Genomic DNA, 14,956 nt, shown 5'->3' with positions numbered 1-14,956 from the left:
CACTTTACTCTCTGCCTCTTCCTCCCTTCCTCCCTTTCTTCACTCCTCCTTCTTCACTTCACTAACTGCGAGCATCCCAGTGTTCTGACCTTTTTTTCCCTTTACTTTTACTTGTTGATTTCCTCAGCTCCCCATGGATTCAGTTATTATATCTATGTAGATGACATCAAGATGTATATGCAGTGGTTGTGCTCCTACAAAGCAGTGTGAAAGTTAAAAATGCAAACACTGATGCATTGAAACTATATGAAATAGGGGGTTAGAGTCCTGTGACCACCAAAAGCTGTAATCTTTCACAAATGATACTTTTCTGCATACAATTCTTGATAACAAAATATTAATTCTTATAACATGTAGTTTTCCTAACATGATAACCATGAAATAACCCATAAAACACAGTACACAAAATAAAATTTTGTTGTTGAATCATTTCAAATTCTCCATAACCCCATTTGGGGTTTTCTTGGCAAAGATGCTAGAGTGGTTTGCCACTTCCTTTTCCAGCTCATTTTATAGCTGAGGAAACTGAGGCAAACAGGGTAAGTGACTTGCCCAAGGTCACAGAGCTAGTGCCTGAGGTGGAGATTTCAACTGAAGTCCTTCTCACTCTAGTGCTGCCACTCTATCCACTGTACCACCTAGCTGCCCTAAAATAAAATTTATAACATGCTACACTTTTTCTTCCTAGTAATTCCCTACAATTCTGTGACCATTTGCAATAAAATCTAAGTGAAAAAAAAAACCTTTGATTTCAGACAATATTCCGTTTTCATAACACATGACATCTATAGTACCAAAAATACTATACAACAAATAAAATTCTTGAAACTAAAACATTTTTAACTTGAGTGTTATGTTCCAGTGTTAGATGGTGGTGCAGTGCTGTTGTACCTCATCCCATACTACTGCAAACCTCTTTTCTTGGCTGAACAGCAAGGGAGAAGTTGTGGGGTTTAAGTCACTACTATTGGAAGACGCTAAGACTAGCAAGGTCTTGACCTCACCTTAGAGCCCTAAAGACTTGCTTTACACTTTGGGGGCTTCACTGTAACACAAAACTTGAGTTTCAAAGGCAAACAATGAAAACATGCAATGACTGCATGGGAAACTCTTTATTCTACGATGCTGGCATTAACAAGACCAATGAAGCACCTAGTAGGACTGCACATAGCCACAAATGTCCATGGCGGCCAACACAAAAGTGAAAATGAGGTTACTCGCAAAATCATGCTAATGCTTGAAGTCGCAAAATGAAAGTATGGACTGAGGATTGACTGTATTTATATACCCAGTCTCTCTCCTGGGCTCCAGTTCCACATTACCAACTGCCTTTTGGACATTTCAGACTGGATATCCTGTAGGTACCACAGCTCTACATGTATAAAACAAAACTAATCATCTCCCGCCTCACAAAAAACAAAAAGAAAACTATGCTTTTTCTGAACTTCCCTATTTCAAATCACTCCGGTTCGCAATCTCAGTGTCATTTTTGACTTTTTAATTTCCCTGACCTCTCACATCCAATCAGTTGCCCAGTCTTGTTGATTCTACCTTCCCAGTAGAGCTCACATCTCTCTCATGTCATTATTACCTTCCTTTGATCCTTATCACTTCTCATATAGAGTATTGCCATAATCTCTTAATTACTTACTAAATTGTAATAATTAAATAATAATAATAAATAATTAAATAATCTCTATTCTGATCCATTCTCCGTACAGCTTCCAAAGTGATTTTCCTCAAGCATAGGTATGACTGTTATAGCTTCCTTCTATTAATTTGCTCACCATTCCAATGGCTTACCATTATCTCTAGGATCAAGTGTAAACTTCACTTTATAGTATTAAGAGCTACTCACAAGCTTGATCCTTGTTAATTCTTTCAGTTTTCTTGCACTTTCCTCCTCTCTCCACATCCTCTACTGTCTAGCCATACTATCCTATTTGCTATCCTTCACTCACAATGTCGGTCTTCACTTCCCCCACTTAGAGAATCCCTGACTTACTTGAAGATTCAGCTTATATGTTGCCTTTATCAGGAAGTCTTTCCATCTTCCCCATCCGATGCTACTAATGTCTAAGTTTCATTGCTGAGCCATTTCAGTTGTGTCTAACTCTTTGTGACCCCATTTGGGGTTTTCTTGAAAAAGATACTGGAGTAGTTTGCCATTTCCTTCTCCAGCTCATTTTGCAGATGAGGAAACTGAGGCAAACACGGTTAAATGTCTTACTAGGGTCACACAGCTACTCAGCGTCTGAGGCAGGATTTAAACTCAAGAAGATGAGTCTTTCTAACTTCAGGCCTAACACACTATCTGCTGTACCACCTAGCTGCCCTCTGAAATTACCTTTCATCATCTGTGTGTGCACGTATGTACACATACAGGCATCTCATATATACTTATTTATATACACAATACCTCCTACATTAGACTGTAAGCAGTTTGAAGGCCTGGACTTTTAAAATACCATTTCTTTGTATCCCAGTGGGCCTTGACAGAACTGAATTCTTTTCATCAATAAGATAAAGCTAGTGATAAATAATGCCATCTGGTGGTTAAACACTGTATAAGTGCTTGAAATTTTAACAGTGTCAACTAAGGTACTCTCTAGATTTATTGGTGTGCACAGTAACATTCTCTTGTACTTTCAGTGAAAATTAATTTCAAGCTAAGGCTAAAATTTCTCTCTTTCTCAATATTTCCTATTCTTTAGGACTACCTTGTGACCTCACCATCACCCTTGGGTCTGCCCCCTGCATTGTCATCTGCTCAGAAACATTTTGACTATCAAGATCAGAAATTTCTATATTTAATGGAGCTTTTAAGTGACAGCGTCAGATTCTCAGCTCCCCGTGAATACAAGTGAGGGTGATATTCTCATCCTGATTTTATCTGTGAAAAACTGAGGGTGACAGAAGGAAAGTGACTTCATTGGGTCCCACAACCAATGTGTCCGAGGTCATTTTAGAACCTTGTTCATCCTGATTCCATGTGCAATGCTCTATCCAGTGAAAGTATTCCAGTATTTTACTATTTAAGCATTTTACATAAGTATTCTATTCCAGCAAAGTATTAAGGAGGCCCTCAAGACAGAGGGTGGGATCTAAAATGATTTTAGGGTTTTGGGGGAGGTGAAAAGAGAGGTTACCATTTTGCTCTTCCACACTTAGCCTCAGTGACTTCTGCCTACCTGATCAGTTTCCTCTTCTGAATACTACCTGTGTCCGAGAGTAAGGACTTACCTTGTGTATCCAGGCCCCCTCCTCAAAAAGTTGTGTGACTATTTTCCCTTTTTAAGTCTACAGTTCCCCCCCCCCCATCTCTAGTCCATTTTCTCCCAGGAATTCATCATGAATTAATAAAAAACCATTCATGCCTTGGGTGACTTTGTTTGGAGAGAGTGAAGGAATATCAAGAAACCCCAGAGCCCGTGACCCTTGGAACTTCACTGACTGTTTCCTGACTCACTTCCAAGTCTCTGCTTATCATCTGCATCTGTCTCTTTCAAGAAAAAGGGCATGTGTTGGTGAGAGCCTGGCTCAGATGGAATTGTTTCCCTTTTTCACCACAGTCTTATGAAACTTAACCCGAAGTCTGCCATTGACCCCAAAGACATTGACATCACCCCAGTCACCAGTGGTTTAACCAGGTGCCACTCTCCTATGGGCTCTGCTTCGTACGTTCCAAGAACACATGAAGGAACACCCCTCTGCTGGCAGTTACAGCACCTTCTCGCTGTCCTGTGTACACATTATACTCATTCTCTTGCCTGGCATTCAAAGCCTTCCATGTCTTGGGCCAAATGTGCTTTTCCATACTGATTTCTAACTGCTTCCTGTGGTTTTAATAAAAATGAATTGCAAACCATCCCCTCCCAACATAACTCAGGCTCCTTTCCCCAGTGCTTTTGCTCCTGTGAAGTATTCCTATTCCCCTGGGTATTTCCTCCTACTCTTCATCTTCCCCTGTTGAAATACTAGCCATTCTTAAAGACCAGCTCAGCTACCATATCCCTCTGAATTCCTTAGCACTTATGTACTGCACAATAGAACATTTAATTGTATACTCATTTTGTTTTGCTTGATTTCACTTAAGATATTTTGTGTATTTATATTCAAATATTTCAATTTCATCTCCTGGGCAGATAGATGGTGTGATGGATAGTGTGCCAAACTTGGAATCAGGAAGAGCTGGGTTCACATCCTGCCTCAGACACTTATGTAGCTTTGTAGCCTTGGTCAAGTCCATTAACATCTCAGCCTCTGTTTATTCTTCTGTAAAAGGGAGCTAATAATAGCACTTATCTCCTTTGGTTGTTATGAAGATCAAAGAAGCTGACATAATCTCACTGCATCCAGGGTCATCTCCAGTCATCCTGATCTGTATCTTGCCAATGGACCCAGATGGCTCCAGAGGAGAGAGTGAGGCTGTGGACTGTGCACAGCCTTCCCTCACTTAAATGCAACTCACTTGCATGCCATGGCATCACCTCCTTGATGTCATAGTCCTCTTCAAGAAAGAAGGACAAGCAACAACCTCTGTGAGTAGTGGTAGTGGTAACTGACTCACTGGGACCCAACTGGAACTGGCCAGTTGGGCAACACAGCCCCTTTCTTTTCTTTTCTTCCTTCCTTCTTTCCTTTTTTCTGTCCTTCCTTCCTTCCTTCCTTCCTTCCTTCCTTCCTTCCTTCCTTCCTTCCTTCCTTTCTATTTCTTTCATTCTTCCTTTTTCCTTCTTTCTTTCTCTCTCTTTCTGACCTGAGTTTAAGTTCAGCCTCAGACACTTACTAGCTGTGTGACCCTGGCCAAGTTACTTAACCCTGATGTCATAGTCTTCTTCAAGAAGGAAGGACAAACAACAACCTTTGTGAGTAGTAGTAGGAGCTGCCTCACTGGGGACTCAACTGGAAATGGCCAGTTGGGCAACACAGTTCTTTTCTTTTCTTTTCTTTTCTTTTCTTTTCTTTTTTCTTTTCTTTTCTTTTCTTTTCTTCTTTTCTTTCTTTCTTTCTTTTTCTTTTCTTTTCTTTTCTTTTCTTTTCTTTTCTTTTCTTTTCTTTTCTTTCTTCCTTCCTTCTTTCCTTCTTTCTTTCCTGCTTTTCTTTTTCCTTCTTTCTCTCTCTTTCTGACCAGAGTTTAAATTCTGCCTCAGACACTTACTAGCTGAATGACCCTGGCCAAGTCACTTAATCCTGATTGCCTCCCAAACAAAATTTTAAAAAATCAGAACTGAGATTTAAACCAAGGTCCTCTGCCTCCAAATCCATCATGCTTTCCCTTGTGCCCTGCTGCCTCCCTTACTTTTCAATTAATTATACCAAATTATTCCTCGGAAAAGCAACAACCACAGTCTGAATTTACCATTGAAAACTTGGTCTGTTATGCAGCTGATCTATTTGGCGCAAAAACAGAGACAACAAAGCACCACCCAGAGACATGGACTCCTGCTTCTCCTCAAATACCCTGAGATAACAGGTGGGCTTACAAGCTGATAATACACATCTGTCATTTAGTCAGCATGAGAGGGGTTCATGGTCCTTTTGAAACTTTCCTTGGAAACTTTTCTGTTGTCATTTTAATATATTTAAGTCATTACAGGTTTAAGTTTACTTATTCCTCCTTCTCCAGTGCTACCTCTACCTTGCTTAGTTAAGTGATATGTAATTGTGAGTTTTCCTGAGAGATAGGCATAGAGAGAGTGATAAGGATAGAGACTATAACCCAGTGACAGAACTGGGAGGAACTGAATGATTGAGAGGCACTGGTTCCTGATAGCTTCTTAATCCTGCCTGACCATAGGAGGAGCTGATGCCTCTGGATTCCTGTGGCTCATGCAGCCATGCAGGGAAGTACCTTGGGCCTATGGTTGGTCACACTGAATTCTGGAACAGGCCAGGACTGATACCTCTCCTCATTTCCTTAACCAAGTTCTGCTTGGCCTGCATTTTTTAAGGATAACTTGAGCCTGTCCTCAGGGCGTGTGGCATAGGTACCTCAAGGGATTCTCAGCTGGCTTAAGAGACTAAAATGGAATTTTCATCTATCTATCTATCTATCTATCTATCTATCTATCTATCTATCTATCTATCTATCTCTATCTGTCTATCTGTCTCTCTGTCTGTCTATCTGCCTTAGAATGTGAGGGTCAAATGTGTTATTTACCAATGTAGCTCTTGGTGAAAAATCAGGGAAAATATGAGAGAAGGCAGTTTTTGTTCCTACTTTTAAAGTCAATTTTCATTCATATTGTGACAGGAAAAATTCATGAAGAAATTGATTGTGTGATTGGCTGAAATCAAAGTCACTGCATGGAGGACAGAAACAAGATGGTTTACACCAATGCTGTGGTACACAAGGTACGATGATACATTGACCTTTGCCAATGTATGTCTATGTCTCTTCCCCATGCAGAGACAGAAGATGTTCAATTTAGACAATATCTTATCCCCAATGTCAGAAGTGTTTCTCACTATAACAGGAGATTTTATACTCTCCTATTGAAGAATAGAATCTTAGAGTTAGAAGGAACCTCAGGCCAACCCACATCTCCGAGAAATGGTTATAGAATTTCAGAATTTGAAGGGATTTCAGTGGTCATACTGTCCATCCCCAATCTGAAAAAGAATCCCATCTATAATAAGCTAACCTTGTGATCATCCAATCTTTGCTTAAAGACTTTCAATGAGGGGAAAGCTCTCAATGGAATGCTGTGGAATTCCATTCTAATCTTGGACATCCCTAATTTGAGGGAATTTTTTTTTCTTGCATGAAGCCCAACTTTGCAGTTTTGTAACTTTAATCTATTGCTCTTGGTTTTGAATCCTGGAACAAAACAGAACAAAGTTACTCTCTCTTTCTAATAACAGTTCATAAAATACTTGAAATCAGCTATTATATCTCCTGTTCTATGATGTCTTCTGTTCTCTTGTTTAAATATCCCTATTTTCTTCAACCCATCCTCACATGGCATGGACTTGTTATTCTTACCATCCTGGTTGCCTCTCTTCAGTAGCCTCCAGCTCTTCAATGTTCTCCTAAAATATGATTCCAGAATGAATACTCCTTATTTGTGAGCTGAGGAGCTCACAGTATAGCAGTGCTTACTTCTAAGCTGCCATTGAACTTTGAATAATTACCCTTTGCATATAGTCAGTTATTAGTTTTCCATCTATCTAATTGTATGATCATGTAACCTGTATATTTCCATCATTTTCAGAGGAAGAACATGAAAACTTTTATTAATGCTTTGCTAAAATATAAGTAAACACTATCTACAGAATTCTCTTCCTCTACCAGTTTATTAAGACCCTCAAAAAAAAAAGTGATGATTCCACTCCATATCTTTATTCTCCTCTACTTCTTATCTAGAGACATTTCCTCCATCCTTCCTTGTATAGAATAATCCTCTCTTTAGAAATGTATTTTAGACTCTGAGTGTAAATTGAAGTGTACTTTCTTCACTGTATTTTTCTTGCACAAGTTTCTAGGTTCTCTCTTATTTTCTCCTCACTTGTCTGGCATATTCAGCCACTATCAGTCACATATATTTATTTATTTTATACTTTTCAGTTCAAAGATCTTTCCCATAGTCAGAAAAGAAGACTCAGAAGCAAAAGAAAAAGGGAGAATTTCTGTATCTTTTCTTGTCACTTGTCATCCTCATCTTATTACCCTATGGGTTGTGGCTTTAACTTTTCTTTAATCCTCCTCTTTTCTACCATATAGTTTAAAAAACCCCCTTCTTGTTTTCCTTTTTTAGCCTCACTTGCCTCTGTTCATTCTGGGCTTTACCACTTCTGTCATCCTTATAGAACTGTGACATGCTTCTTTTACTCATCCTTGTCGTTGAAAAATCTAAGTTGGTTGGTGAGTTCCCTCTAATATTAATAGCTATTTTTACAAAATTCTTTGAGATTTGATTTGCATAGATGATATTATTGAATCTTTGCAACAATTCTGTGGAGTAGATATTATTATTATCCCTATTTTACAGGTGGGAAAACTAAGTCATAGAGAGAGCACCTGACTCTCCTAGGGTCATGCAGCTAGTAAGTGTGAGAGTCCAGATTTGTGCTAAGGTTTTCCTAACTTCAGGTCTAGCAGTCTCTCCACTGCACCACCTGGCTACCTTATCCACATTGGTATCTTTAGAGAATGTTCCTTTATCTTTCATTGTCAGGATTGTTTTCCTTTGTGTTTTTAGAAAACAACTCTTGTCCTTCTTGGTCATAATAACAAAAGCTAGCATTAAGGTTTGTGAAGCAGTTTACAAATGTTATCTCTTTTTATCCTCACAACAACCCTGACATATAGGCACCATTATTATTCTCATTTTACATGTGAGGGAACTGAGTCTGAGAAAGGGTAAGTGATTTGGCCAGGGTCACAGAGCTAGTGAGCATTTGGGGTTAGAGCAGGTGCATCTGACTTTATCCACTGGGCCACTTAGTTGACGCTGTTATAAACTCTAAGATGGACTGGTCACTTTCCCAAAAATTCCCATTGTTACAATTAATAGGTGTGCACAGAAAGTGTGCCAAGTGTGATGGCATACCCTACAACATAAAATGATCCCTTCAGAGGAAGAATGTTGTGCCCCAAGGGTTCTACAGAGCCACATTCACATCTATGTTATTCAAGTTCCTCTCAGCTGGTTAGAATCAGATCAATAAAAGAATTTCCCTTTTTTGTTCCACTGTAATCTCAGGATGGAATGGTCATGAAGAAAAGCCAAGGAATTATGAATTGCCCTGTTTTTGACAGAAAGGAAATTCAAGGATCTGAATGAATAACTGAAGTTTTTCATCATTGCTGCATCATTGTGCATCAGGGTATATAATGTGTCTTCTGTATTCCCTGTCTTTTTCTTCTCTCTCCATGAGGGCTGTTGGATACTCTCAAGACAATGTCACTCTTGATGCTGCCTCCATTTCTCTTTACCTAGATGTTTCTCATCTATCTTCTCTCCTCTGCTTCCTAAATAGCCTCATAAGAGTATATCTTCTTAATATATGCCACCCCTCCCTCTTTCCTATCCTGTTTCTTTTAAACAAGAGAAACTTTTCCCAGAACTTCTGTCTTGTTAAATATCTCATCATACCAAGTCCTAGTTATAACTTTGAGGTCAAATTTGTTTCCTTGTCTTAAAATCTCCAATCCACCTTTTTTAGCCACACTTAAAGCATTTAAAAAGCCTTTTCACTGTATTTGTAACAAATCAAAATAAAAATCCTTCCAGTCTTTGCTAGGTGCATTATTCCAATCTTGGCTAGGAGTCCATCATGCCTACATGTTAATGAAGATATGGTCCAGAAATCCAAATCCCATTCTGAAACACGATCTTACAAGATGTCCACTTCTGAAATCTGCCTTTCCTTTAAGGATCTTTTGCTTCCAGATGCAGCCATAATGAATACACCATCCGTGCTCTTAACCTTTTTAGGTTTTTTTTTTGTCCAGAATGTCAAAAACTTTGGAAATGGTTCCAGGTTATAGAGGTACTGTTTTTGCCCCTGTGAATCACCAGAGGTGGTTAGTACTCATCCCCATTCACAAGTCTTGGAGGTTTCTCCATTTTGCCTTTGATATGTGCTGTGAGAATGTGACACACCTGTGTATTGTTATCATTGTCAGCAAACAGCTGTTTCAGTGTCCATCTGCAGGGAGTCAACAACTAGTACTATTGTCTTCTTTCTGGATATCTTACCAAATAATACCCGTGAACCTACTTTACCATTCTTTAGACTACAAGCCCAGGCTTCTTAAGTAGAGCATGCAACTTCTTCATCTTCAAGAAGAACTCCCAGTTTGTTTATCAGCTCTTGCCTCATTCTTCTGTGTGACAGTATTTTATTCTTCAGCATACTGCTACAGGTAGGAATTCATTTCTACCTCTTCAGATCATCTGGAATCAGCTTGTACTTAGTGGGTTTATTATTTACCCAGGCAGTACTTTCCTTCTTTGATGGATCTAATGGTCAAAAGTTATCTTATTAACTTTTATTAATCCTGGATCTGCCTCCTTGTGTCCTTTACTCATTTGTGCTGTTTCTACCCCTCAAATTATCAAAATTCAGTTTCATCTCTCCCCATACTATTGCAGACTTTCTAATTTATGATTAGCACAAGCATTTAAAAAAAACATTGGCTCTTTCCATACTTCAAAATGAAGGGTTTTGACTAGATAATAGTTCTGAGTTCTCTTGCTGTTCTAACAGTCTATGGTTCTTATTTTCTCATTATTTGCTTGTATCTGCTCATTTCAAGGTACCACCATAGTACCAGTATTATCTTCTATTCTGTTTGATGATGAAGAGTTCCCTAATCCAGACCAGTTTGACCCAGGTCACTTTCTGGATGAAAGTGGCAACTTTAAGAAGAGCAACTATTTCATGCCTTCTTCAGCAGGTAAGACATTCATCTAAATATGTGCGTCAAAGGTGGATTGATAACTTAGAGGACCTGTGTTTTGATCCAGCTTAGCTACTTATCACCTGTCTGACCTTGGTCAAATCATTTCATTTCTCTGGACTTCAGTTTACTTATACGCCAAAAGATTAGCTTGGATTAGGTGACCATTATGGTCTTACCATGTTTGTGTTTTATTTTCATTTTGGTGAGGTAATTATGGTGAAGTGACTTGCCCAGGGTCACAGAGCTAGTAAGTGTCAAGTGTCTGAGGTCACATTTGAACACAGGTTCTCCTGATGCCAAGGCCAGAACTCTATCAGCTGCCCCACCTAGCTGCCCCTTCTTCTAATTCTCATTAGGCCAAGGTTCATCAACTAAATCAATTGGGTTTGAGGGTAGTTGTCTGAGCTTATTCCAAAAAAGAGGTAGAACTGAGATAGCAGCCACTCTGTTTTGCATCCAGACCCCCAACTAAATTCCCTTAACACCCCATATTAAAAAATGTCCTCCCAGCCACTCTCAACCTGAAGCTACTTTTCAGATAAAGTCTTCCAGGCTTTTATGTTGGCATGGTATAATCTTGCACTTCATCAAGCAAAGAAAGGGGATTGGGTAATGTTAAAGGCTCATTACTTAGCTACCATTATGACTAAGGTCACCCAAGGTGTAATCTTAGAGTTTATGATTTTGTAGAAATATGACTCTTGCCTGGGACACATGGAACTACCTTTCCTAGTTATGTACATTCTAATGGGGATCTATTGGTATAAAATTATAGATGATGGTCTGTTTTGTCCTTTCCCCTTCAATTCTTAGGGGAGCCTATTAGCCATCAGGTAATGTGGTAATAGCCAAGTCTAGTTCTGGCAGACAAGAATGTTGTCAGACAGCTAACTACCCCTGACATTGTAGTCTCCAATGCCATGCCCTGCTCAGTTGGTTCAAATACTTGGGTTAGAGCTAGGAGTGAGTAGTTAAGACAAGTGGCTGGATGGCCATGAAGTTATGGTGTAGACTCCAGGGGTGCTTCTGTCCAGAATGGTGACAGGAGGTTCCCAAAGGGAACTTTGATCATTCTTCTGTCACCTTTCCCCATTGCAGTCTCTCTGTTTAGCCATAAGCTTAGTCCTTGAGATTATAAATGAGTGATTATTTTCTCCCTAAAGCAATGACTGCTTTCCTCTGAATATAAATCCCAGAACTTGCTCTGGTTCAGGGGAATTGATTTAGAGAGAGTATACAGAAGGGGTCTTCCCTCTCTGTTGAGGGGGAACAGGCTCTTCAAACTAGTCAAGGACCAGAGAGGAAAGGAATGGATGCAATCTTTTGCCTAATGCTACCGAGAGTTAGTGTGCTACTTATAAGTCCAAAGAAGTGGTCTACATGAGTCAGAAGTCTATGAATATCGAATCCTTGTATTTGTCTCTTTTTAGGAAAATGGATATGTGCTGTTGAGAGCCTGGCTCGAATGGAATTATTTCTGTTTTTTACTACCATCCTATAGAATTTTACCTTGAAATCTCCCATTGACCCAAAAGATATTGACACCACCCCAATTGCCAGTGGGTTTGGCAAAGTGCCCCCCTCTTATGAGCTCTGCTTTCTACCTTGCTAAAACAGAGGAAGGACCACCCCTAGTTCTAATCCCCATAGAGTCTCCTGATGTGCTCTGAAGAAGCTGCATTTATTCCGTTGCCTGTCAATGAAAGCCCTCTATGATTTCAGCCCAATATTCCTTTCTCGCATAATCTAATACTCCCTTTGACTTTTGCCAAAATCATGACTTAATTTTCCCCAATTCACTGTTCCCCAGAACTTCCATGTTCCTGGAATGTTTCTTCTTGTCTCTTCAACTTCACTGATTGAAATCCTCTCCATGCTTCACATCACAATTTAGATACCATATCTCTGTGACCTTGTTAGCACTTATAATCTGTACTTCACAATTTAAGCTAGAAGTACATACCCATCTTATGTTGTGTATTCTTTTAGACATGTTAGTTGATCTAAGCTTCTTGGTAGTAGGGCCTTTATCCCATATTTCTGTGCAGTTATGCGCTCCCACTGGGTTGGAATATCTTTTCTACTCCTTATATGTTTCAGGTTATATACTTCAACCTGTACATGTATCCTACTCTGATGGCAGCTTTACTGCTCACAATGTTATGGCAGTGAGGTGGTACCTTGCACAGATTGTAGGACTTGGATTTAGGAGGAACTGAATTAAAATCTAGCTTAGAAATTTACTGGCTATATGACCTTGGGCAAGCCACTTCATCTCTATTTCCTTCAGTTTCTTTATCTGTTAAATGGGCATAATCATAGTATTTATCTCCCAGCATTGTTGTGAGAGGATCAAAGGAGTTTATAATTGTTCAACATTTATCGCAGTGTCTGGTACATCATAATTGCTACAGAAATATTAGCTGTAAGTATTATTATTACTACTACTACAACAACAACAACAACTAGTTCTACTACTACTACTACTACTACTACTACTACTACTACTACTACTACTACTACTATTACTACTACTACTACTACTACTACCCTACTTCCAACTTTACTACCATAGCTACTATATATTGTACCTGCCTACTCTAATTAAAATATATGTGTGTCAAAAAAATACAGGACACATTTGAGTAGTCCAGTTTGACTCAAGTATACTGTATTGAGAGGAACTTTATATGAGAAAAGCCTGTAAAGGAAAAGAGGCTTTGAATGTCAGGAAGAAGAGTTTGAACTTTATTCAGTAAACAAAAAATGAAGTGAATAGTGACCTGATCTATGCATAAGGAAGATTCATTGGATAGAATGTGAGGAATGTATTTTGTGGGGGAGATGGCCTTTGTAACAATGTAAAGTCAAGGAGGCCAGATTATTTCAGGATTTGGGGAAAGGAATTATTTGACATACACATTACAGTGATTGATTGATTTAATGAAGGTAATAAATAGGATACCATAGGGATTTAAGTCCAATCGACTCTGCATCTGCCTGAGGATTTTCAGCTGGAGTGTACAGAGTTCTTCAGTTGGCAAATTCAATTTTTTCTGAGGCAGAGTCCAAGCTCCAGGATGCCTGCCCGCTCTACATTGCACATCCCTCTTGTAGCCTTCTAAAGGAAAAAGTGTCCAGAGATTCCACGTCAACTAGTCCATAACACCAGGTGTGGAGATAATCTCCTCAGGTGCTCATCCTCCAGGGATACAAGTTGTCTCTAAAGGCTTATCATTACATGTACATTAATCTAACTTGTTGTTAACAATTGTATACTCATCTTTATGCTGAACAATATCTGTTAACATATCAAGGAAAGAATACACCCAGTGGTCTCTAATTGTTTGAGTACTGATAAAAAGGGTAATAATTACTCTTCCAATTGTGTTCTGGAGGCAAGTCCTTTATCCATAGAAACTAGTATAGTGACATTTTGGCACTTTTTTTCTGGATAATTTGTTTTTTAGCTTTCAACATTCATTTCCATTAGATTTTGAGTTTTAAATTTTCTTGCTCTCCCACCACTCTCCCCTCCCCGCCCCAAATGGTGTGCAATCTGATATAGGTTTTATTTATACATTCATTTTAAGCATTTTTTCCTCAGTAGTCATGATGTAAAGAACAATTACCACTAATGGGAGAAATCATGAGAATGTAGCAATAAAACAAAACAACAAAGGAAAAGGAAAGCAAATATTATGCTTCCATCTGCATTCAGACTCCACAGTTCTTTCTCTGGGTGTGGATAGCAATTTCAGTCATGAGACCTTTGGAATTGTCTTAGATCCTTGCATTGCTGTGAAGAGGCAAGTCTATCATAGTCAGTCATCACACAATGTGGCTGTTACCATGTACAATGTTCTCTTGGTTCTGCTCTTTTCACTCAGCATCAGTTCATGTAAGTCTTTCCAGATTTTTTTGAAGTCTGCCTGCTCACCATTTCTTATAGCATAATAGTATTCCATTACATTCACATACCGCAACTTGTTCAGCCATTCTCCAATTGATGGGCATCTCCTCAATTTCCAATTCTTTGCCACCACAAAAAGAGTTACTATAAATATTTTTGTACATGTGGGTACTTTACCCGTTTTTATGATCTCTTGAATTACAGATGTAGAAGTGGTATTACTGGGCCAAAGGTATGCACAATTTTATAGTCTTTTAGGCATAGTTCCAAATTGCTCTCCAGAATGGCTGGATCAGTTCACAACTCCACTAACAATGTGTTATTGTTCCAATTTTCCCACGTCTTATCCAACATTTATCATTGTCCTGTTTTGTCATGGTAGCCAATGTGATAGGTGTGATATGGTACCTCAGAGTTGTTTTGATTTGCATTGTTCTAATCAATTGTGATTTAGAAAGTTTTCTTTTCATGTAGGTATAAATAGCTTCCGTTTCTTCCTCTCAAAATTGCCTGTTCATATCCCTTGACCATTTGTTAATTGGAGAATGACTTGTATTCTTATAAATTTGACTCAGTTTTCTATATATTTTAGAAATGTGGCCTTTATCAGAGGCATTAGTTACAAAACT

At 38.9% G+C, this 14,956-nt stretch overlaps 1 pseudogene across 1 annotated transcript in view; it reads left to right on the top strand.

Moving 5' to 3' along the window:
- The window catches only part of LOC110203745 (cytochrome P450 2C19-like), a 118,999-nt pseudogene extending 106,973 nt beyond the window's left edge, over positions 1 to 12,026 (top strand). The window contains exons 9-12 of the transcript XR_013485500.1: positions 5,340 to 5,476; positions 6,257 to 6,451; positions 10,265 to 10,408; positions 11,845 to 12,026. The product of XR_013485500.1 is annotated as a cytochrome P450 2C19-like (transcript). The remainder of the gene's footprint in view (positions 1 to 5,339; positions 5,477 to 6,256; positions 6,452 to 10,264; positions 10,409 to 11,844) is intronic.
- Positions 12,027 to 14,956: the final 2,930 nt, after the last annotated feature.

This window comes from Phascolarctos cinereus, unplaced genomic scaffold (genome assembly GCF_003287225.1).
Source record: "Phascolarctos cinereus isolate Bilbo 61053 unplaced genomic scaffold, phaCin_HiC Scaffold_3;HRSCAF=262, whole genome shotgun sequence".
NCBI classification, from domain to species: domain Eukaryota; kingdom Metazoa; phylum Chordata; class Mammalia; order Diprotodontia; family Phascolarctidae; genus Phascolarctos; species Phascolarctos cinereus.
The sequence above is the reverse complement of the archived record's forward strand: the minus strand, read 5'-3'. Positions and strand labels throughout refer to the sequence as shown.